The 26,589-nt window shown below is 39.1% G+C and overlaps 2 long non-coding RNA genes across 3 annotated transcripts in view; one reads left to right on the top strand and one right to left on the bottom strand.

Annotated features, from left to right (window-relative positions):
- LOC125965683 (uncharacterized) lies at positions 1-25,711 on the top strand. 2 transcript variants are annotated; one of them, XR_007479911.1, is made up of 3 exons: positions 1-119; positions 12,914-13,022; positions 25,566-25,711. It is a non-coding gene; the product is annotated as an uncharacterized LOC125965683 (long non-coding RNA). The 2 variants fall into 2 exon arrangements; XR_007479910.1 differs by lacking the exon at positions 25,566-25,711 and adding an exon at positions 15,220-17,588 and having other exon boundaries at positions 12,914-13,012.
- Positions 1-26,589, bottom strand: part of LOC125965693 (uncharacterized) — a 146,569-nt gene that overhangs the window by 17,531 nt on the left and 102,449 nt on the right. The window lies entirely within an intron of this gene.

Consider the following 26,589-nt stretch of genomic DNA (forward strand, 5'->3'; position numbering starts at 1 on the left):
GAGATGTATCTTCCAACCAGAAAAGGATTTAGAGGAAGGCTTTTCTCCTGGACCAAACAGGAAAGGTCCATATAAGCCCCCGTCCCTCCCTAGTCTGGGCTGTGTTCACTGTATCACAGGTAATTTGCAGCATCCTGGTTGAGGTAACACAACAGCAGAGTTCAGGGCTGGACACACATGAACCTTCTTGAGGAGTAACAGGGTGAGCTGTTATGGCTATAAAAAGAAAAACATGCTTTCTCATTCACTTCAGAACTGTAGGAAAGAAAAGTTCACAAAGACAGCAGGCTGAATACAAAAAATGCAATTATCTTTTATTCATTCATATTCCATTTGGTAAGAGAAAAATTATATGCTGTTGGGCTTGGTACCCTTTAAAACATTGAAAAATCAATCAACCACATAAATTAGGTACTTTGGAATTTTACAGCCAATGCCAAGGACATGCCGTAGGGATTGCTTGTGAATTCAGAACTATTTTTTAATAAGATATATCACATTAAAAACATTTTGAAATGATTTGAAACAATACAATATAACAAAAATAAATGTGGAAGGAGAAATAGTAACAACTGTGGGAAGGGGCTTCATTTGGGAAGGGAAAAAAAGTCCATGCAAAGCTTGGCCCTGTTCAATTTTAAATGTGGTATCAGGGCTTTATTTTTCAAAAGAAACTTCAAAAAGTCAAGCGTGCTATAAAGCCTGTGGTGACCTTATTGTACAGTGTGGGGATAGTCTTTGCCACATATTTTGCCTGAGAATTCATTATGCAGGGTTAACGGCTCCTCCCCAGCTAATGTCCACATTCCCTGGCATTCTAAGGTCAGTCCTTGTACTAAAGCCCATGGCAAATGCTTCATGGACTTAGCTACCAATGTGCAGGCAACATTGTGTGGATCTTCGACTGTCTATCCAGCTATCTAGCGTTGCAACTATTCAGTTATAGGCTGATTGTCATCGGTGGACATTTGCATACACATCTTAAGCCACAAATTTATCAGCTGCTTTGTACATTTTCTGTTATCAGAGCTTTAACATCTTAACATAGTTATTAGTTAACACTTCTTTGTACTCTTCTAGTACAAAGCCCAACATATATAAAACAAAAGTGTAGTACACAATGCCAAAATATTCCCTAGCTTTTCAAGAATAAACAGATTCTATTCAGTGTAATTTTAGTAGAAACTGTATTTTAGTCATACTCTAATATTTTAAAAAGATGTTCATCCATATATGTTACATTTGGGAATTGCCTTTATCAGATATTTGATTATTCATGATATATAACTTCTTAACTCTTTCTGGTAACAGAGTTTATTTTACGCTGTGATATCTACCTATTTAAATAGTCATGTCTTAGTTATTTATGTCATCTGACAAACCATATGATACTTGAAATGTGTTTCTGGATTCTTTAAGGACAGAGCACAAGGGCTCTCTACATTAATGTAAACGGGGACATTTTGGTCGTGGGAAAATCACCATCAGAAAAATAGGAGAGCAGAAACTCATAGGAGGGAAGGGGGAGCCCAACACCATGGTGGACACTGAATCCAAGAAGATGAGGACAATAGGGGACATTTTCTAGAGGCAAGAGGGTGGGATTGGCAAAGTTAAAAAAGGACAAGTAGCTTTCATAATTGTTCTGCACTATAACAGCACGGTGTAGCCCCAGGCCTTCAGTGATATCTGCTGTACACTTACCTTTAGGCCAGTGGTACTCTGGGAATTGAAGCCATCCTGGCTTTTCCAGTGATAAGATAGAATGTTGAAAGAAAGAGTACATTCAAGATATTGAGTGTGGAGACTGAGAACAGAAGCAGGATATAAAGCCAAGTAATTAGGAGAAATATTGTTCCCTAAAGAATCCTTAACAATAGTGGATAAGATGCTGGGTTTCCCATTTTACATGGGATAGGGGCGTAAGCCAATATATTCATCATTTAAAAATATTTAAAAGCCTTGAGAGGATCTGAAAATGTATAGGTTACATTGTTATCTCAAAATCCTTAGTAAAATTCTATTTAGGAGAAATATAAAAATGTGTCAAGGCAGGGGGAAATTTATTGTAACTAAAGTAAAACCTCAGAGTTCTGATCATATTAATCTAAGTACTAAGTAAGGTGGGTCAGAGGGCACTGAATCCAGGAACTCTTAGGAAAAGAAGGTTGAAGTTAGCATTGAAATGAAAGGTGAGGCTTCTGAGATCAATTTGTTCATATAAACGTCATTATGTGTTCATTCTAACCCGAAGACGTGAAAGAATCCTACCTTTCTGCCGTTATACTTCTGCCAAAACTTAAAGCACCTGTGGGTATGAAATAGTTGTTTGTGATTAAATTATGTTTATATGATCAAACTGCAATGGTTTGACCTTTGTGAGGCCAGCCCACCTAGGATGATTAGCTGTGTGACAGGACAAGTTACTAACCAATCTGAAGCTTAGACTCCTCATATGCAAAATACTATAAACAGGCAACTCAGCAACTGTTGATAGGATCAAATGTAAAAAGTATCTAATCCAGGTCCTGGTTGAACAGTGATACCTTTTAATCCCCTTCCTCTTTTCTCTGGGAGTCCTCACCAAAAGTTCCCAAGGAAGAGGGGTCGTTTAGAGTCTACAGTCCAGGCAGAAAGCGTTGACTGGGCCATTTACCATGACTCACAGGGTATTAATCGCCACAGTTGGCATCAGGGTATGAGGGCTAGGGGAGATATGGGAGATACGAAACTAGTAATAGGGAAGAGTCAGAATGTCCTAGAATATGGCTTGACTTTAAGGGTTTGAAGTCCAGGAAAGCCCCAGAGACTTTCTGGACAAATAATCAAAGTCTGTGGATCTAACGGCCAGAAATCTGAGCAAGATGGGCTCTTGGGGAGTATTTTTTTTTAGGACACAGAGATTGAATGCTTAGTAAAGTAAAAAAATTGAAAACTTTATGCTTTGGCCAGTCTATTGGGAAGTTCCAATGCCTGAGAAGTTCATCTCATTAGAGCCATTTCAAAAAGCAGCTCCCAGTTGATTAATCAATGGAAGCAATGCACTTGAATATTTTCTGAGTCATTATCAGGGCCAAATTTTATTACTTCTCATGACTACCTTAGGTAATCATTAGTAATCCAATACTTCTCATTCAGTCTTCAGAATTACTTTCCAGAATCAACTGCATCTGCCTCATGCCACAGCCTAGGCCAAAACTGGAATATTATGGCTCCATGCAAACAGCACTGTACCAAGAGTAGGACGACTCTCGTCTTTCCTTTCACTTTCCTTCCAAACTTTCTCACCTTCTACCTGCCTTGTTCTAAAAGCTTCTGGGACTTATCACTGAGACTTACATGTCTTTGGCAAGCCTCAGTTTCTTGGCCAATGCTATGTGACTTCTGGAGGACCAGATGGCAACAATATGCTGGCAAGTGCCTTGGAAAGTAAACGTGTTACGCAAAGAGAAGCCACTTAATATGGGAGAGTTTTGAGGGCAAGTGGTAGACGAGTGTTTCTCCCAGAGGTAGAGGAAAGGCTTGTGTTCCTTATTCGGCATCTTCCTGCTTTAGTTTCTGATTCTCCTTTCTGCTCTTGTCTTTACACATAAATTTGTTCATGATTAGCCTCAGATTAGCCAGGTGCCTCTGCTAGGGATATACAATAATTTTTTTTGTTTATTTTTTGTTTTGTTGTTTCATCCCTACTTCAGTACATCATTAGGAAGGAATGGTGACTGATTGAAAACATTACTTCTCTACGTAATGGTCAGCACACTGCTATCAGGCACCATCTTACTTTTGATGCTCTAACTAAGGGTAACTAAGGGTGACTAGAAAGGGTGACACACAGGGATGGTTTTCAAAAATGCCAAACCTGGATGCAGGAAAGTATTTGACCACTTTAGCAGAAGGACTTTAGAAACCAAGGCCAACTCTTCAAGAATTTACTATCAGAATATCAACTGAAAAGTGTCCTGGATAGCATCAGAGTACCAAGATTTTCAACAAACGTTGTCCTCCAAGAGGGTGGGAGAACATTATGATGTGCTCATAAAAAGTAAATGTATTAAGTTAAATTTATAGGCAGTACCTAAAATAACCACTTCTGCTGTTTAAGCCCATGTATCTTGGAAAGATGTACCATGGCTCATTTACAGAGCTGTATGACCCATATGGACACGAATGCCTGGTATATAATAGGTCCTCAGCAATTTTTGATACATTAGTAAATGTATAACTTGGGTGAGTAATTTCTCATTTCCCAGACTTAATTTAAAAGGGTATTATAGGGGCTTCCCTGGTGGCACAGTGGTTGGGAGTCCGCCTGCCGAAGCAGGGGACACAGGTTTGTGCCCTGGTCCGGGAAGATCCCACATGCCACAGAGCGGCTAGGCCTGTGAGCCATGGCTGCTGAGCCTGCGCGTCCGGAGCCTGTGCTCCGCAACGGGAGAGGCCACAACAGTGAGAGGCCCGCGTACCGCAAAAAAAAAAAAAAAAAAAAGAGTATTATACTTATGAACTGAGAAAATCCTTACATGCTTTTACAGTTATCTACCTATCCAACAATGGCAAAAGCACTGCACTTGCAGTCAGAGAGAAACCTAAGTCTGCCACTAACAAATGATGAAACTTCAATTTCTTTATCACTAAATTAAAACAGCTTGAACATTCTGTTCTGCTGTATACCATACAACTGTATACAAATACATACAAACAAATAGATCCTGGTTGATAAAGGAAAATCGTGGAGTCTGCCAATGGCACAGGCCAGGTGTGGATGCCATGTTTAAAGGTGTGATTCAAGTTCATGACCATCTCTTTAATGCAGAAGAAATTTGGAGCTAATTATATTTTTAAAAAGTGTTACCAGGCTTTCTTGTTTAAATACTGATAGGGGCCTTGTATTCAACCTTTGAACATGCCCAGTAAATCCTCTATGTTCTGTTACTGGGTCCTCAAGGCAAACCTTGTACCTCCCACTGCTCCTAGGTCTCCCAAATTACAGAGAAGTGGGGTGGTTTTGTAGAGATAAGGAAATAAAGAGCAGCTGAGTTCCCCAAAGAGAAGCAATGGCTGCTCTGGTGAAGATGATCCAATTAAGGAAAAAAATCAGAAGAGAGAAGCAGCTGCAGCTGGAAACATGCTTATGGGATTGGAGAGTGTTTAAATCTGTGGTTCAGGAGGACCTTCAAGATGGCCTAGGAGTAACACGTGGAGATCACCTTCCTCCCCACAAATATATCAGAAATACATCTACACGTGGAACAACTCCTACAGAACACCTACTGAATGCTGGCAGAATACCTCAGACTTCCCAAAAGGCAAGAAAATCCCCATGTACCTGGGTAGCGCAAAAGAAAGAAGGAAAAACACAGACAAAAGAATGGGACCTGCACCTCTGGGAGGGAGCTGTGAAGGAGGAAAAGTTTCTACAAACTAGGAAGCCTCTTCACTGGTGGAGACTGGGGGTGGGTGGGGGGAAGCTTTGGAGCCACAGAGGAGAGCGCAGCAGCAGGGCTGCTGAGGGCAAAGTGGAGAGATTCCTGCACAGAGGATGGGTGCTGACCAGCACTCACCAGCCCAAGAGGCTTGTCTGCTCTCCCCGCCAGGGGCTGGGAGCTGAGGCTCGGGTTTTGGAGGTCAGATCCCCGGGAGAAGACTGGGGTTGGCTGCGTGAACACAGCCTGAAGGGGGCTAGTGCGCCACAGCTAGCCGTGAGGGAGTCTGGGAAAAAGCCTGGACCTGCCTAAGAGGCAAGAGACCATTGTTTTGGGGTGCGTGAGGAGAGGGGATTCAGAGCGCCACCTAAACGAGCTCCAGAGATGGGCGCGAGCCGTGGCTATCAGCGTGGACCCCAGAGACGGGCATGGGATGCTAAGGCTGCTGCTGCCGCCACCAAGAATCCTGTGTGCAATTACAGGTAACTATCCACACTGCCCACCTGGGAGCCTGTGCCGCCCGCCACTGCCAGCGTAAAATGATCCAGGGACAACTTCCCCAAGAGAACACACAGTGCGCCTCAGGCTGTTGCAACGTGATGCTGGCCTCTGCTGCCACAGACTCGCCCTGCATTCCGTATCCCTCCCTCCCTGCCCCCACCCCCGGCCTGAGTAAGAGACCCCCTAATAAGCTGCTACTTTAACCCAGTGCTGTCTGAGCGAAGAACAGATGCCCTCAGGCGACCTACACGCAGAGGCGGGGCCAAATCCAAAGCTGAACCCCAGGAGCTGTGCGAACAAAGAAGAGAAAGGGAAATCTCTCCCAGCAGCCTTAGGAGCAGCGGATTAAATCTCCACAATCAACTTGATGTACCCTGCATGTGTGGAATACCTGAATAGACAACGAATCATCCCAAATTGAGGTGGTGGAATTTGGGAGCAACTGTAGACTTGGGGTTTGCTCTCTGCATTTAATTTGTTTCTGGTTTTATGTTTATCTTACTTTAGTGTTTGGAACTTATTATCATTGGTAGATTTGTTTATTGATTTGGTTGCTTTCTTCCTTTATATATATATATATATATATATATATATATTTCTCCTGTTTCTCTTTTTCTGAGTGTGTATGTGCATTCTTCTTTGTGTGATTTTGTCTGTATAGCTTTGCTTTTATCATTTATCCTAGGGTTCTGTCTGTCCGTTTTTTTGTTTTGTTGTTTTTATAGTTTTTAGGGCTTGTTACATTAATGGATTTGTTTATTGGTTTGGTTGCTCTCTTCTTTATTTTTTTAAACTTTTATATTTAATAATATTTTTATTTTAATAACTTTATGTATTTTATATATATTTTTTTCTTCTCCCTTTTCCTCTGAGCCTTGTGGCTGACAGGGTCTTAGTGAACTGGCTGGGTGTCAGGCCTGAGCCTCTTAAGTGGGAGAGCCAAATTCACGACACTGGTCCACCAGAGACCTCCCGGCACAATGTATTACCAAACAGTGAAAGCTCTCCCAGAGATCTCCATCTCAATGCTAAGACCCAGCTCCACTCAAGGACAAGCAAGCTACACTGCTGGACACCCCATGCCAAACAACTAGCAAGACAGGAAAACAACCCCACCCATTAGCAGAGAGGCTGCCTAAAATAATAATAAGTTCACAGACACCCCAAAACACACCACCAGGCATGATTCTGCCCACCAGAAAGACAAGACCCAGCCTCATCCACCAGAACACAGGCACCAGTCCCCTCAACCAGGAAGCCCACACAACCCACTGAACCAACCTTACCCACTGGGGGCAGACACCAAAAAAAACTGGGAACTACAAATCTGCAGCCTGCAAAAAGGAGACCCCAAACACAGCAAGTTAAGCAAAATGAGAAGACAGAGAAATACACAGCAGATGAAGGAGGAAAGAAAAAACCCAACCAGATCAAACAACTGAAGAGGAAATGGGCAGTCTACCTGAAAAAGAATTACAGTAATGATAGTAAAGAGGATCCCAAATCTTGGAAATAGAATGGAGAAAATAAAAGAAACATTTAACAAGGACATAGAAGAACTAAAGAGCAAACAAACAATGATGAACAACCCAATGAATCAAATTAAAAATTCTCTAGAAGGAATCAATAGCAGAGTAATGAGGCAGAAGAATGGATAAGTGACCTGGAAGATAAAACAGCAGAAATAACTACCACAGAGCAGAATAAAGAAAAAAGAATGAAAAGAATTGAGGACAGTATCAGAGACCTCTGGGACAACATTAAATGCACCAACATTTGAATTATAGGGGTCCCAGATGAAGAAGGGAAAAAGAAGGGGACTGAGAAAATATTTGAAGAGATGATAGTTGAAAATTTCCCTAATATGGGAAAGGAAATAGTGAATCAAGTCCAGGAAGCACAGAGAATCCCATACAGCATAACTCCAAGGAGGAAATGCCAAGACACATATTAATCAATCACAAATTAAAAACAAAGAAAAAATATTAAAAGCAACAAGGGAAAAGCAACAAATAACATATAAGGGAATCCCCATAAGGTTAACAACTGATTTCTCAACAGAAACTCTGCAAGCCAGAAGAGAGTGTTAGGACATATTTAAAGGAATGAAAGAGAAAAAACTACAACAAAGATAACTCTACCCAGCAAGGATCTCATTCCGATTCAACAGAAATTAAGCAAAATTAATTTTTGCTTTACAGACAAGCAAAAGCTAAGAGAATTCAGCACCACCAAACCAGCTTTACAACAAATGCTAAAGAAACTTCTCTAGGCAGGAAACACAAGAGAAGGAAAAGACCTACAATAACAAACCCAAAACAATTAAGAAAATAGTAGTAACATACATATCGATAATTACCTTAAATGTAAATGGATTAATGCTCCAACCCAAAGACACAGACTGGCTGAATGGATACAAAAACAAGAGCCGTATATATGCTGTCTACAAGAGAACCACTTCAGACCTAGGGACACAGATGGCAAGTGAGGGGATGGAAAAAGGTATTCCATGCAAATGGAAATCAAAAGAAAACTGGAGTAGCAATTCTTATATCAGACAAAACAGACTTTAAAATAAGGACTATCGCAGGAGACAAAGAAGGACACTACATAATGACCAAGGGAACAATCCAAGAAGATATAACAATTGTAAATATTTATGCACCCCACATAGGAGCATCTCAATATATAACGCAAATTATAACAGCCATAAAAGGGGAAATCGACAGTAACACAATCATAGTAGGGGACTTTTAAAACCCTACTTTCACCAATGGACAGATCATCCAAAATGAAAATAAACAAGGAAACACGAGCTTTAAATGGTACATTAAATAAGGTGGACTTAATTGATATTTATAGGACATTCCATCCAAAACCAACAGAATACACTTTCTTCTCAAGTGCTCATGGAACATTCTCCAGGATATATCGTATCTTGGGTTACAAATCAAGCCTTGGTAAATTTAAGAAAATTGAAATCATATCAAGTATGTTTTCCAACAACAACACTAAGAGACTAGATAACAATTACAGGAAAACGTCTGTAAAAAATACAAACACATGGAGGCCAAACAATACACTACTTAATAACCAAGAGATCACTGAAGAAATCAAAGAGGAAATCAAAAAATACCTAGAAACAAATGACAATGGAAACACGACAACCCAAAACCTATGGGATGCAGCAAAAGCAGTTTTAAGAGGGAAGTTTATAGCAGTACAATCCTACCTTAAGAAACAAGAAACATTTCAAATAAACAACCTAACCTTACACCTAAAGCAATTAGAGAAAGAACAAGGAAACCCCAAAGTTAGCAGAAGGAAAGAAATCATAAAGATCAGATCAGAAATAAATAAAAAAGAAATGAAGGAAATAATAGCAAAGATCAATAAAACTAAAAGCTGGTTCTTTGAGAAGATAAAATTGATAAACTATTAGCCAGACTCATGAAAAAAAAAGGGAGAAGACTCAAATCAACAGAATTAGAAATGAAAAAGAAGTAACAACTGACACTGAAGAAATACCAAGGATCATGAGAGATTACTACAAGCAACCATATGCCAGTAAAATGGACAACCTGGAAGAAATGGACAAATTCTTACAAAATCACAACCTTCCGAGACTGAACCAGGAAGAAATAGAAAATATAAACAGACCAATCACAAGCACTCAGATTGAAACTGTGATGAAAAATCTTCCAACAAACAAAAGCCCAGGACCAGATGGCTTCACAGGCGAAGTCTATCAAACATTTAGAGAAGAGCTAACACCTATCCTTCTCAACTTTTCCCAAATATAGCAGAGGGAGGAACACTCCCAAACTCATTCTATGAGACCACTATCTCCTTGATACCAAAACCAGACAAAGATTTCACAGAAAGAGAAAACTACAGGCCAATATCACTGATGAACATAGATGCAAAACTCCTCAACAAAATACTAGCAAACAGAATCCTACAGCACATTAAAAGGATCATACACCATGATAAAATGGGGTTTATCCCAGGAATGCAAGGATTCTTCAAAATATGCAAATCAATCAATGTGATAAACCATATTAATAAATTGAAGGAGAAAAACCATATGATCATCTCAATAGATGCAGAAAAAGCTTTTGACAAAATTCAACTACGATTTATGATAAAAACCCTTCAGAAAGTAGGGAACTTACCTCAACATAATAAAGGCCATATATGACAAACCCACAGCCAACAAAGTTCTCAATGGCAAAAAACTGAAACCATTTCCTCTAAGACCAGGAACAAGACGAGGTTGCCCACTCTCACCACTGTTATTCAACATTGTTTTAGAAGTTTTAGCCACAGCAATTAGAGAAGAAAAAGAAATAAAAGAAATCCAAATCAGAAAAGAAGTAAATCTGTCACTGTTTGCAGATGACATGAAACTATACATAGAGAGTCCTAAAGATGCTACCAGAAAACTACTAGAGCTAATCAATGAATTTGGTAAAGTAGCAGGATACAAAATTAATGCACAGAAATCTTTTGCATTCCCATACACTAATGATGAAAAATTCGGAAGAGAAATTAAGGAAACACTCCCATTTACCAGTGCAACAAAAAGAAAATACCTAGGAATAAACCTACCTAAGGAGACAAAAGACCTGTATGCAGAAAACTATAAGACACTGATGAAGGAAATTAAAGATGAAACAAACAGATGGAGAGATATACCATGTTCTTGGATTGGAAGAATCAACACTGTGAAAATGACTATACTACCCAAAGCAATCTACAGATTCAGTGCAATCCCTATCAAACTACTAATGGCATTTTTTACAGAACTAGGACAAAAAATTTCACAATTTCTCTGGAAACACAAAGGACCCCGAACAGCCAAAGCAATCTTGAGAAAGAAAAATGGAACTGGAGGAATCAGGCTCCCTGACTTCAGACTATACTACAAAGGTACAGTACTGGCACAATAACAGAAATATAGATCAACGGAACAGGATAGAAAGCCCAGAGATAAACCCACACACATATGGTCACCTTATCTTTGATAAAGGAGGCAAAAATTTACAATGGAGAAAAGACAGCCTCTTCAATAAGTGATACTGGGAAAACTAGACAGCTACATGTGAAAGAATGAAATTAGAACACTCCCTAACACCATACACAAAAATAAAGTCAAAATGGATTAAAGACCTAAATGTAAGGCCAGACAGTATAAAACTCTTAGAGCAAAACATAGCCAGAACACTCTATGACATAAATCACAGCAAGATCCTTTTTGACTGAACTAGAGAAATGGATATAAAAACGAAAATAAACAAATGGAACCTAAAGAAACTTAAAAGCTTTTGCACAGCAAAGGAAGCCTAAACAAGATGAACAGCCAACCCTCAGAATGGGAGAAAGTATTTGCAAATGAAGCAACTGACAAAGGATTAGTCTCCAAAATTTAGAAAGAGCTTATGCAGCTCAACACCAAAAAAACAAACTACCCAATCCAAAAATGGGCAGCAGACCTAAACAGAAATTTCTCCAAAGAAGGTATACAGATTGCCATCAAACACATGAAAGGATGCTCAACATCACTAATCATTAGAGAAATGGAAATCAAAACTGCAGTGAGATATCACCTCACACCAGTCAGAATAGCCATCATCAAAAAATCTACAAACAATAAATGCTGGAGAGCATGTGGAGAAAAGGGAACCCTCTTGCACTGTTGTTGGGAATGTAAATTGATAAAGCCACTATGGAGAATAGGATGGAGGTTCCTTGAAAAACTAAAAATAGAACTATCATATGACCCAGCAATCCCACTACTAGGCATATACCCTGAGAAAACCATAATTCAAAAAGAGTCATGTACCACAATGTTCATTGCAGCTCTATTTACAATAGCCAGGACATGGAAGCAACCTAAGTGTCCATAGACAGATGAATGGATAAAGAAGATGTGACACACATATAGAATGGAATATTACTCAGCCATAAAAAGAAACGAAATTTGTAGTGAGGTGGATGGACCTAGAGACTGTCATACAGAGTGAAGTAAGTCAGAAAGAGAAAAACAAATACTGTATGCTAACACATATATATGGAATCTAAAAAAAAAAAAAGGTTCTGAAGAACCTAGGGGTAGGACAGGAATAAAGACACAGACATAGAGAATGGACTTGAGGACACGGGGACAGGGAAGGGTATGCTGGGACAAAGTGAGAGAGTGGCATGGACATATATACACTATCAAATGTAAAATAGATAACTAGTGGGAAGCAGCCACATAGCACAGGGAGATCAGCTTGGTGCTTTATGACCACCTAGAGGGGTGGGATAAGGAGGGTGGGAGGGAGACGCAAGAGGGAGGAAGTATGGGGATATGTGTATACGTATAGCTGATTCCGTTTGTTATACAGCAGAAACGAACACAACATTGTAAAGCTACTCCAATAAAGATGTTAATAAATAAATAATTGGGGGAAAAGAATCTGTGGTTCAAAGAAATCGTGTAATCCTTTTTCACCTTCCTGTCCTTCCTCCCCAACCTAACCCTATCACAAAAAACTTGGAAAGATCTCGTTTGGCAAATTGGCATGGGAACTTTGGGATGCAATGGGCAGAATGTACTGCAATCTGAAATCAGCATGGCCATAGAAGTGGAGCTGTGGGATTGCGTGGGAATAGGATGTCCCAGAAATGTGCTAAATGCCTGTGTGTCAGATCCTGTGTGAGAGATTCTTACATACCTTGTCACTTTACTCTTGAAAAATTATTTTCCTAAGTATTAAATATTTTCAAACATACAGAAAATAATATAACATCACTGTACTCACCACCCAAATTCAACACAGGTTAATATTAATACAGGTAAGTATTAATGCTAATGTTTTGTGACTTTGACAAAGACCTTTCTTTTTTAATGTAGAAATAAAATCTTACACACTCAGTTGAAATACTACCTCTTCACACATCCGACTATGTTTCCTCTCCCCTTTCTCACAATTCACCTGAAGAACAGAGGTGCTGTCCATCTGTCAGAAGCACAGCATCTAACGGGGGAGTCAAAGCTGACCAAATGGGGCCAGCAGGAGAGGTGCCATGATCGTGCCAAGGTAACTACAGGTGAGAGATATCCAGGGTTGGGGAGTTTCTGAAGAATCCATAAATATGCCCTGTGAAAGAAAGGGCAGCAATGGAGCATGTGCCAGATCCAGTTGGCACCGATGTCCAGATTGTAGTTATATCAGGAAAGCAACACCATTTCTGCCCTTACCTTCCTCTCTCCCTATCTCCAAGAGTACACAGGTCTTCTAAATTAAATCTGTATCACTGATTCAGTCATGGTTCAACAGGAAACAGATGGCACTCTCAAAACAGTATAATTTGAGGAGGGTTTATTTACAACAGGACTGTTTACAAAGATATGGGTATAAGGGAAACCACAAGAGACAGCAAAGTAACCCAGGACTAATAGCAGCTGCGTAGTTAACCTCCAGTTCCATAGAAATAAGGGGAGGGAACACTTACTGGGACCCAGAAGAAGAGAGAGTTAAGTAGAGTCTCCTCCTTTGAGAGGCGTAGTAAACTTGTGGGATATAGCCAGCCTACCTCTTGGACTGAATGCCAGAAGAATAATCTCTTAACATCAATTTCCTAACTCAGTCTGGTCCCCTGCTGTAGCTCCATTATGAAGCCAGAGGGCATTGGAACCCATTTACATAAATTTATACAGGTCAGCCATAAATTTACATGCCAATAATATTTTAGCTGCATTACAAAGTTTGGCTATGTGATATTTCATTGTTTAGTTCTAAATACTTTGCATGTTCAATTACCATTTCTTTGACCCAAGGATTATTTAAGTATGAATTTCTGAGTTTTCAAATTTGTAACTTTATGATTATCTTTCATAATTGACTAACAGTTTTCTTGCTTTAAAATTGGAAAGCATAGTCTTCCTTATAAAATTTTTGTTGTTGTTAGTTCTTGAGTCTTTTGTGACCCAATAGATGGTCAATTTAAAAATGATCAATTTAAAAATGTTCATTGTGTGGTTGGTAAGATCGTATAGTCTCTAATCGTTGATTATAGAGTTCAATATACGTCTATTACACATAGTTAATTTTGTTGTTCAAATTTTATATATTCTGACTTTTTTCTTTTATATGCTTTATCTAAGACTTTTTTTTTTGCGGTACGCGGGCCTCTCACTGTTGTGGCCTCTCCCGTTGTGGGGCACAGGCTCCGGACGCGCAGGCTCAGCGGCCATGGCTCACGGGCCCAGCCGCTCCGCGGCATATGGGATCTACCCGGACCGGGGCACGAACCCGTGTCCCCTGCATCAGCAAGCGGACGCCCAACCACTGCGCCACCAGGGAAGCCCTATCTAAGACTTTTAAAGTTTTATTTGCTTGGTGATTTGGTTTTTGTGAGTTTGGTCAACATTTTTAACTTTGCTTTTTTCAGTTTCTTATTGCAATTCTGTCAATCTATATGTTTATATAACATACAATTATGTAACTAAAATTAAAGTAACTGCCAAAATAGTTTAGCATAGCTATGTAAATCTTACTATTTCCTTCTATTATTATAATAATCCTCTTTGCCCTTAATGATCCTTTTTTGTCTTTAATAACTTTTCCCTGGAATTCTATTTTATCTGCTATTACCATAGCTAAACAAGCTTTATTTTTGACATTATTCTGTCAGATATATTTTTCATCCTCTAATTTTCAAGCCTTTTGTGTACTTACAATTTGGATATCTCATAAATAACATACAGCTAGATTTCATTCTATATTTTGGTCACTGAGAAAAAATAAGAGGCAATTTAAATCTCTCCACTTTTATTGAGATTACTTATACATTTGGAATCTTTTTTTGTTTGTTTCTGCAACTATGCTTTTCTTTGCTTTACTCTTCTCCTTTCCTATCTTATATTGGATTGACCAAACTTAACTCTTTCCTCTCTCTTCCTCCCTCCCTCCCTTCCTTTTTTCTCTTTATATCCAGATTGAAATGTATACATTTATTGACTTGATTTCTATTTTCTTATGGCATTCTTAATTCAACAATGCCTAAAGTTAGGCAATTTCTCTACTATACTCTCACAAAAATAAGGACCTAAAAATACTTTAAAATTTCCATTTTGTTATTACTAATTTGTGTTTATTTCTACTTTGTTCACAAACACCACCAATTTATTTATTTTTATTATTGACTGTTTGGAACTGATACTTCCTTAGTTTTACCCATCAGTTTCTTTGCTCACTTTTGCTTCATAATCACTTGATTCTTGAACTTTTGTTTCTTCCTTCAGGTTGAATTCCTCTCCTACTGATGTTCATTCTTCTGCAGTTTTTACAGCAAGGGTTTGTGAATGGTAAATTCTCCCAGTATTTTTTTTCTAAAATTATCATTATCTCACTTTTATGTTTTGGAATAGTTTGGAAATTTTAAGTTCATAGTTATTTTCTCTCAGTCCTTTGGGAAGTCTCATTTCTTTGTCTTTTGACTTCTTTGTTACTAATTTTTTTTTGTTGTAAGTAATCTGCTTCATCTCTCTGGTTGCTTTTAAGATTTTGTAAGATTTCAGTTCCTTGAGTGTCATCACATATGTTTAGATGCAGAATTGTTTTTTAACCTTTCTCAGTGTGCTTCTTCAATCTGAGAACTCATTACTTTCTTCAATGCCAGAAAAATCTCAGCCATCATTATTTTGAATAGTGCTTCATGTCTTATTCTATCCAACTTATTTTTCTGGAAAGCCTACCATTTGTATTTTGATCATTCTCATTTTGTCATCTATAAATGTTGACCACTCTTTGCTATCATTCTTATTATTTGCTGTAGTATTCTGTGTAATTTCCTCATATCTATCATCCATCCCTCTAACTCTCTCTGCAATTGTGTTTTTCCCAGCTGTTTAACCTGCGTGTTGAGTTTTATTTCAATGACTAATATTTCTACTTGGATATTTTACAAATCTGCTTTCCCAATGGAATCATATTTTTATTATGGTTTTTATGTTCTCTTTTGTCCCTTTATCATGTTCAGTGTACTTACTGTGTCATCTATTTTAGATATCCTATTATCAGAAGTTCTAATTTTCCTTTTTGTTTTTGCTGACTCTTTTTCATGGCTGACCATTTCCTTGGGTGACTGATTTTTTAAACTTATCTTCCATGGAGCTTGTTCTTCTGTGGTAGCCTCATTCACCCTGGGTTGTGTCCTCATAGGAGAGTTATATTTTTTTCTCTTATGGTGTCTGGGATATCTTCAATTTAAGATCAATTTTTATGCATTAATTTATCACTTGTGATTCTTGAATTGGTAGCAGAAATTCAGACCCTTTTTTCCACCACAATCTCAAGGTGTACTTTTTCTAGTCTAGTTTCCAAATAGAAGGAGCAACTCTTCCAGGGACCCATCTTTACAGAGAGGTTTCAGTTATAGGTCTTCACCTTTCATGGGTTCAAGGCCACATTTATTTTCTCCAGCCTGGGCATTATAACCCTTTTTAGTTAGCTGTTTGATGTATGTTCTCATTTAATGTCCCTTAGGTGTCCTTAGCATTAGCCAAGTTCAAACTCTGGCTTTGATTTCCCTATTTAACAGCTTGAGGATTTTCCGTTCCTCTATTTTGAGCTTTGTTATACTAAAAGCATCATTTTGTTATATCCTGTATTTCTAAGTGTTTGAAGGAGAAAGCAGGTGCACATTCCAGCAACTGAGCTTGCTTTTAATGTATTTGACAACTCTGTGAGGCAGGGATATTTTTAATTCCTTTTACAAAACCTCACGGAACATCTACAATGTGCAGTGTTCTAAATCCTGGGAATACAGAAGTGACTAAGATGTAGTCCATGATCTAAGTTACATGCAAATAATGATTACAATTAAAGGTGAAAATTTATGAAATAAAGGTATGAATAAAATGATACAGAGAGAAAATCTGGCGCTCCATTTTTTTCGAGGGTAGAACTGAATTTCAAGCTATTGATAATGACTTGCCCAGTTTCAAACAGGTATTAAAGATAGAACCAGGATACATGTTCCACTTTTCTAACAGAAAATCTTGTGCTTTTTAAAGCATAAATAGCAGCTGCAGCTTCAATGTAAGTGTTACTTTGTGAGCAGTGGGGGAGTTCACTTAGAGTGCTGGTTACATATCAGATTTATGATGAATAAACACTTATTAATTAAATACTCCTCAGAGAGCCTTGCATCTCTCACCCCGAGCCCCATTTGAGAAAAAAATTTTTTCTCTAAGCCTGAGCTTTCTCCAGCCACTGCTTTCAGAGCACCGAGGACAGAGAACTCAGGGGCTAAATGAAGGTAGATTGCAAACCAGAAATTGGTGTTCCAAAAGTTCTGAAGTGATAGAAGGCAACAGAAAAAGCCCTACTAGGATGAGAATTTAATTCTAGAGCAGAGGCTTGATAGAGTTTTATATTCAGTGGGAGGGAAGGAGATAATATCTAGGACAGTTTATAGCCTCACTAAACAAGGACTTCACATTGAAAACATGTAGAGAACCACAGCCAAGCCTCCTGCTGTTCCCTACTATTGAGGAGCAGAGTCTTTTCAGAGACCCTACCTTAATTTCCTGTCCAGTTGGCAGCCTTTGAATTTTTCAATAAGTTTTATGTTAAATAATGTTGGGTTTTTTTCCTCTTTAAATGCCAATTTTGTCATGTGATTATGTGTCTGCTTTTGATCTGGAAAATGCTCTGAAAGGCATTGTTTCATCTGATATTAATTTGAAATGCAAAACAGAAAGAAGGGGCAGGCAGATTTGCTACATTGATGATGTTTTGTAGCTAATTTGATTTATGGGATAGAAGGGAATGTCAAGAAAATCTTAAGTATTCAGTTCAGCAGATATGTCTGATGCCTCTTATTTAACCCACCGCTATTTTCTTTTCAGAAAATACTATATGCATAGGGGAAAAAAAAGCCTATGGCTATCTGTGTAGCCTGTTCAACTTGGCCCAATAGTTCAACCTTAGCTGATGGTCAGATTTCACAAACTTGTCCACTGGTGCTTTGTTTCTTAGAGTCTTGAAAGAATTTCAGTTTTCTTAACATTTCCAGTCCCTCACTATTAAAATACAATTCCTTATCAGCTAATAATCTAGGATTTGACAGCTATGGGTGATAGAAATATGGACTGAAGAAAAGGAGTTTTTCAGAAGGACAACATGGGACGATGAAAAGAGAAGACAGGGCATTATTTTAGTATCATATTTGTGTGAATCTGAAAGTATATCTTCCCCAGATCTCACTCCTTTACTCCAGATATATGTATATTAAACTACCAACCAGACACTCCACCTGCTGATTGTATATATGCCTCCAACAGTATGTCCAGATTGAATTTCCAAAGCCAGAAACTTGGGCAAGTCTGACTCCTGTGTTGTCCTTTCCAAGTCCTGCACTGTAATATTATAATTTGCTATCATTTATTGAGTACCTCCTTATCACCTCCTATATGTCAGGCTATATAGTAGGTGACAGATATATTAAACTATCTCATTTAATGTTAAGAACAACCATCTTTGCATCCTGTTACTGTTCCATTTTTCAGATGAGAACATTGAAGCTCAGAGAGCTTAAGTAACATGCTCATGCTCAACTAGGCAATAAGTGACAGAGTCATAATGCATTATTTTCAGTTTCCTGAACATGCCTCAAGTGGTTTCTAGAAATTTCCTTCTCCATTTCTTTGTCTGACTATCCCTTTCTTATCTTTCTGTCAGGACTCAGCTTAAAATGCACTTCCTCCATGATTTCTGGTTTTTCAAGTCTGGTCTGAATGTCTCTCCCATCCCCATCACCAATATCTCTTCCGCTATGATTATCCTTATTGCATTAAACTTTGTTAAATTGTCTGCATCCACCATTATTTGTATATGAAGGTAAAGACTACTTTCCTTGCCATCAAATTCCTAGGCCATAGCATGTAGCAGATACTAAGTATTGGTTTAAAGAATGGAAGAGTGTTAGGAGAATAAGAAACACAAAGTCTGTTGACTTCTGAATTATTGCCTTGGGCTGGCCCTTTCAAATTTTCCTTTTTCTAGAATGATTCCTTGTCCTCAGAGCTGTTCCACCTTAGTTCCCATGTGTAAAGCTCACTGCCAGATTCTGCAAGTTGCTCAACTGCAGGGAGCAAATACAAGCATTTACCTTGTTTATTTAACAAAGCAGAACGTTTGCATTTTGCTGTTTTATCCTATCAGCTTGGTAGGGACACGGCTTTCTTATTTATCCTTCCTTCATTATGCCATTTCATAGGATTATGGGGTGTCAATGTTCAAATGGAACTTAGAGACCATCTAATAAAATCCTCCAGAGAAAACGTAGTCCCAGAAAGATAAGGCAATTTAACCAAGATCCTGCTGCTAACAAGCAGTAGCCTCTTTTTGTTTTATTTATTCTGTGTCTCTCCACAGTTTTCCCTCTCTTGGGGTCAGATTGATCTCCATTTGGGAAGGTGGTCCCACCTACTAGTCTGAGGTCTACCAACCTACCTTTGGATCCTCAAAAGGATTTTACTTCTTTGCGGTTTGCCAAAAATCTGACTTCAGTATTAAAAGAAGGTGTCCCCTTATCTGGTGTCATAACCGTAGAGCAGCCAGCAGAGTGATCAGTCACACACTAAGAAGAAAACACTGGACAGAACAACAGCCAATTCCGTCACGCCTCCAAGGGTTTGTAGCTCAGCCATGACATCTGGCTCAAGTATTTGCAGAGACCAGTACTGAACTCACTGAAGCCATGCACTCCATCTGGAGTCTAGACTGAGTGGCTCTCTCATTTGGGCTCACAGACTCTTCACACCTCCTGCACCTCTCTCTCTAGCTCTCTCACTTTACTTTTTTCTATCTGCCTCTACTGATTTTTTTTTATTCTTTCATTTATCCTTTTCTCAAATTACTTCTGGCTTAAGTTTTTCCAGATATTCCTGACAAACATCTTAGGGAAAAGGTTTTCCCAACAATGAGGAGTCTATCAGGGCATGATGTCAAACTGTATGGTGTCTTAGAAGGGTTCAAGACCTTCCACTAACCAGCTGCATCTCTTTGGAAACTATCATTGGGGCTTGATTTTTCTTACCTTTAAAATGAAAAAGTTGGATCACATTTGTCATATTCCAACTATTTTTAAAGTTGCAGAATCCTTTCTTCAAATAAAATCTTACAAGAAGCATCAAGATGGAGAAAATATTGAAGAAAAGCTTTTCTGGCTAACATGGGAGCGTGGGGAGAATAACTGTTTCACCTTCAAGAGTTCCTTATGGATGCTGGGAGCAGTAGAGGTCCTGAAATGCACAGTTGGAAAACCCCTGGCCCAGATGATCTGTAAGGTGTCTTTAGTAGGCATGGAAAAAACAATAATGATCATCACGTATTCTTTGCTCCCTTACATACCTCAGCCCCTTGAGTTAAGTATTGCAATGTGAATGATCTGGCTAACATGGGCAGAAATGATTCATCACCTCTGAGTTGAGACAAAGGAAACTCATGTGTGATTCTTCATAGTTTCTTCCCTTGCTACTGTGACAAAAGAAGCTGCCTCTTGCACAGGGTGCAGCTATAAGGTTATGGACCCCTTGTCAGTCTGAGTCCTTGAATATGCTGAGCAGAGAAACTTGTGGTGCCATGATGGACATGTTGTGATTGAAAAATAACCCTTTGGTGTGTTAAGTCATTGGGATTTGGGAGTTAATTTTTATGCTGGAATAAAGCTAGCCTATGTTGATTAAGGTAGCAGGCAAGGACAACAAAATTATGGGAACAAGATCAAACTCTAATATTAGATCTTATTCAACCATCTGCTTGTGTGCAGCCATCTCTTTCTACTGCGTCATACTGGCAGATAAAACCAGCAGTCCCTGTACTGGTTTATTTGAATGAAATTCAGCAGAAAAGGGGTCTACTGATTAACATAAATGGGAACAATTTCAACGTCATTAATCCTGAACTCTTCAAATCCAAATAATTTTTAAACAGAATACTTTCCCAAAATAGAAGCCTATACAATTGTACAGAATCCTATACCTTGGAGATTAAAATGTTAGACCTCTGGATGGGCTGGAGCAGAGGCTGACTTCTCACTGTAACGCATGATGTCTAATGTCCTTCCTGAGGCTTTGTCTGGCTCCCCTCTCCCTTCCCATTCCTGCTCATTACCACCTGGGGGCAATGCTAGCTGAGGATTATTATTAGCACGTATCAATGTAAATACTCCAGCTTCTTCTGGGGGCAAGGGGAAAGTGGGGATAACTCTGAGTCATCAGAGTCTACGCTGATGTCTAGGGTCTATGCTGAATCCCTGAGTTTCCCAGTAGGATTAAGTTCCAGTTATTCAATGGGTTCACTGATAAAATAACATATCCTTTACTGGCTGCTTTCCTTTCTCTGTCTCACCCCTTTTCCCCCCAATTGTTATTTCCTGGTATCACACCCAAAAAGCCACTTAGGGGCTTCCCTGGTGGCACAGTTGATGAGAATCTGCCTGCTAATGCAGGGGACATGGGTTCGAGCCCTGGTCTGGGAGATCCCACATGCCGCAGAGCAGCTGGGCCCGTGAGCCACAACTACTGAGCCTGCGCGTCTGGAGCCTGTGCTCCGCAACAAGAGAGGCTGCGATAGTGGGAGGCCTGTGCACTGCGATGAAGAGTGGCCCCCGCTTGCTACAACTAGAGAAAGCCCTTGCACAGAAACGAAGACCCAACACAGCAAAAATTAATTAATTAATTAATTAAACTCTACCCCCAACATCTTCTTTTAAAAAAAAAAAAAGCCAATTAGACTTGAATCCCTATCTCAAGATTTGGGTGGAACTCAAACTAAAACAACAGCCATCTATCCCAACCACTCTGGCTTCCATGGGTTCAGATCTCACCTCTCTCTAGGAGCTGTCTAAATGGATTTATTGGATAAGAGGCAATTTTAGGCAAGTGGGTGGGTTTTTTTTTCATGGATATCACAAAGGGCTTGAAGGTTTTTAAATTAATTTAAAAATTTAGTTAAATTAATTTGGAAGTGTTATACCTTCTACTATGGAACCACAAATGTGCCTCCTGATGTGTTTTGCAGTTAAGGAGATTGCTAGAACTCATCCCTCACTTGTTAAAAAAAAGCTTGTAAGAAGAGGTGGCACCGTGCTTTCATTTTGAGTCTAACATTTCCATTGGTTCACGTAGAGGTACATTGTCACATGACCAGTGTCTCCAAAATGTTCCTCTTTTCCTAGGTCTAAGTAGTTCAAGGTTCTTGGGAGAGTGTTCAACTGTGGAATGGAAAGGAGTAATGGATAGAAAGAAAAGGAGTCAATTTATAGAAGGGCTTAATATCAAATAGTTTAGTGCAGTGGAAACATTTGATTGCATGAGATGGGAGAAATGATGTTTACAGTCACAGTGTATTGACTGAGTTTATCATTTCAGGAGTAACACAGTAACAAGTCATAACAAATTATGAGGTGTGGCCACAGAAGGGAGTAGCTAAGATGAAGTGGGGACAATGGAAATAAGATCAAAGAAGTGTGGAGCCTCAGAGTGGGGTTGTATTTCTAATATGTGTTAGTAATGAACTTCATGTTTTCAAAAGCAATGTGCATTTTTCAGTCTTTGATTTCTCAGAAGGATTATCATTGTCTATTTCCTTTTTCTGGCAATATACTCCCCTTGGCTCCATGGCTCTACAATTTTAAGAGGTTTCTTTCCTACTTTTCTCTTTCCATATCCTCTTTCTAAAATGCTGGAGTTCCTTAGGTGTAAGTCTTACACTATCAGTAATTCTCAGTCAGCCTTTTGCTCTGGGTAATTATATCCACTCCATGGTGTTAACTCCCACCTGTATGCTGATGAGGCCCAAATCAATGTCTCCAGCCCAGACTTTTTCTTGTGCTCCTTCAATAAATCTCTACTCAGATACCTCACTGGTACCTCAAACCCAACATGTTCATAGCAGAATTATACTCAACTTCTTCCCACTTTCCCCTCAAAAAAAAAAAACCTTACAAAACATTGTTTCTATTCTTCTTTTCTCTATCTTAATAAATGAGGATGCTGGGACCCAAGTTACATGAAGCCAGGGATAGTCAGAAGTTTTGTCCACTGATGTATCCCCATTAGAACCATGCCTAAAAAGAGCAGTTATTAAAAAAATACTTGAATGAATGAATCCTTGGCTTGTCTGTCCTCTATAAAATCAATCAAATTCCTAGCTCTGATTAGTTGCTAGCTAAATTTATGTCCTCATCAGAGCACAAGAACTTAGTAAGAATCCAAAAATAGGAAATAAGTTTATCACGTCATTATTAGTGGCACCAAAATTTAGTATCAATATATATGACTTTCCATAGAGAAATAATTAAACATATGACATTCCAAGACTAATAATAGTGCTTAAAAAGAACTTTGAATATTATGGGAAAAAGAATAATATATAATGTTACATTTTATTAAAGGAGCATGGATTATTTTAAATATCGGATATCTTGAGTATACATACATAATATGAGTGTACACAAGATCTTTAAATAACCCATGTTAAACATGATTCATGCTGTGCACAGAGGAAAGGAGTTTATATCTTAATTTCAAATATTTTGGATTTCAGAGAACAATGAACCAAACGACTCTCTTTGGTTACATCAGGGTTCAATACTGAGAAAGAAGACGGAGCATATTCTTTCTTTACTCTCCTCCCAAACACCTACAAACTTAGTCTTTCATGTTGAGCAAACAGAGTTTTACGTAAGCCTCTTCATTGTTTCCATTAAGCTTTCTAGCACACACTCAGTCACCCTTCTGTACTATTTTGGAATAAGCAGTGGTGAAATTTTGCTGAAAATTTCTTACTATGCCTTCAAGATTAATTCTCTCCATTAAGTGAACACGGATGGAAATAATTAACCTTTTACTTGGTATTAATAGACAAAAGTAGAATTTCAGTAGTGCTAACCTACTTTATAGGCTATCACTTCTGTTGTCTCCATCCCATCTCTGTTCCCACATGTGACCATCTGGCTTGCAGAATGCAGCTGTTCGCTGGTGCTATTTGCATGACTACGGGTCCAAAGAGCATTATAGGAGATTAAGGAAACCATGCACATGTTGGAAGGAGACAGCTGAGTTATGTACCCCAGGAGTTCTCATTTTGGTTAATTTTGGAAAGTACATAGTACATCACTGCTGGGCAATGGGATGGTTAAATCGCTGCTCTGACCTCAGAAAGAGACTGTGGGTGCAGCAGTTGGTGTTTGGGAAAAGAAATATGTTTACAGTATTATATGTTCAAATGACATGTGAGATTTAATAAGTGTGAATACAATATCCCCTGACTTTACTATACATCTACTCTAATCACAGGAAATGCAGTGTGGTGCTTGACATTGTTAGACACATAATCCTGCCTTCTATGGAACTGAGAGGACTTCTTGGCCCCTGAACTCTGCATTGGGACCAGAAATCTGGGTTTTAACAAGCCCAGCAGAAGATTCTGATTCATGCTCGGATTTGAGATCCACAGCCATAATTCTTCAGCCATTAACTCCAAGTGATGTTTCTTCCTACTGTTTTAGGTCCAACTGTGCTGGGGTTTTTTTGTTGTGGTGTTTCTTTAACCTCTTCCATTCCTTTTGCTTTTTCAGATACTCAATATCTCCTCCTGGAAAACTGAAATAATTCCTGATAAATTTTTCTGCCTCAAATATCCATCTCCTTTGACCTTTTAGTCTTTCTTAAACAACCGTTTCATCATGGCCCCTTATTTCAAATCCCCAGAGTTTCTTCACTGCCATCTGGATGAAGTCCAATTGTCCTACACCGTTTTTTAACATTCCATATTGTACAAATTTCTGACCTAACTTAAGAACTTATTTCTCCTTTCTGCCCAAATTGATTCTCACTCTGGTGAGGTTTATTTTCTTAATTTCTATAGCATTCCTTGCAGGGATTTTTCCTCTGTGCTTTTGGATATGCTCTTCTCCCAGATGTAGATCAGTCTTCCTTAACCCTTCTTATGCTTTCAAATCCTAATCACCTTTCAAAGTTCCCTTCCTCCAGGAAGACTTCTCCATCACCTCATCACACCTTGATCTCTCCCTTCCTGTTCATTCCTCTCCTCTGACAACTACTTATACACTACCTTGTATTATTATATACATGCTGTCCTCATGAACTAAAATTTTGATTTCTACATCTTTGTATCTTTTCACCCAATAGCTTACATGCAACAGCCTTGTGTTCAAAAACTGTATTGGCCTTTGAGTCACAATACCAAAGTCATAATTCACTGTTCTAAGTGGAAATTACTGTAGTGCTTTGGGATAAGGGTAACTGTGATGAGAGGTCATTCTCTGTAGAGGCAGATGCCCAGTGGTAGTGAACAGCTCTGAGGATGAGTTTTTGGACCAGGATAAGGAAAATGAGCATTGTCGTCAGGGTGTATCAGAGAGTTGCAAATAGTCCAGAGACACAAAGATAATGTTCTGGGTTTTTTAGTTTGTTTGTTGCCAGTGATATAAAGACTGAAAAGAAGAAGGAAGGAAGGGAGGGAGGGAGGGAGGAAGGAGGGAGGGAGGAAGGAGGGGGGAAGGAAAGAGAAAGGAAGAAAGTTTACCCCTTTCTTCTAGCCTTTTCTGGAACAGAGGAAGAGTATTTTGGAAAATGATGTATATTCCCATCAAATATACATCATATGATGAAAGAAGTCCTGATTGTAAACTCCAGATAAAGCTCTGACTTGCTACAAGGTGTTGGTCAAGTTACTTTCTCTCAGATTCTTCATCCATCAAATGAAGATCCACAGGTGTAAGTGCTTGACAGTAAGCTTTTCTGATTGCAATGTGAGTGCCTAACATTAAGCTTCTGATTACCAGTGCACCCATTTCAAAGACATCCATATAGAATAAACATATTGCCAGCTACACAACTAGATAAATAGCCAGGTCACTCTACCCATGAAGTTCCCCTTTTAGAAAGCGCCTGGCAACCTAGATAACTGACCTCTTGAGTGACCCTGCTTTTCCCTTCCCATGCCCTAATTCCCACTCTTATGCTTTAAATTCTCCAGTAAAGAGTAAACCTATGAAACCTTAGGCACCCCACCCTAGATCCCAATAAAGGGAGAACCCAGGTTCACACTCTCTCTCTCTACCCAGGACCTCTCTGTGTGGCCCCAGGTGTGCTATGTACCATCCAAGAACTGCGAGGAACCAATCTTGTTTTTCAGAGTTCCCAGGTGGTGGTTTCTGAGGTGCATCTTGCAATCATAATAAGAACCACAAGGCCCAGTCCAGCCACAACACTGGCTCCAGTCCAAGCAGGGAACTCCCTGTGGGGACTCACCACAAGTAGTATGGGCCCAGGTGAGTGTTCCCAGGCATTTCTAGTCATAGCATCACTACTGATAGTCTGACACCAACACAAAACAAGATCATACATCTTTTCCTTGAGGCTATTGTAAAGATTCAAGAGATAGTGGCTATTCTTGGATCAGAGTTCGGAAAATTAAATCCTTGTTATTTGGGGGCTAGTTTCAGGACAAGGTGTGAAGTGCGGAACACTCATAATACCAGAGGACGTGACAGCCTTTATTCCTATAGTCTACGTTCCACGCTGACCACTGGAGCTTTCAGGAGCTGTGAGGAGGAGAAAGTTAAATGCTTGAAT

This window comes from Orcinus orca, chromosome 10 (genome assembly GCF_937001465.1).
Source record: "Orcinus orca chromosome 10, mOrcOrc1.1, whole genome shotgun sequence".
NCBI lineage: Eukaryota > Metazoa > Chordata > Mammalia > Artiodactyla > Delphinidae > Orcinus > Orcinus orca.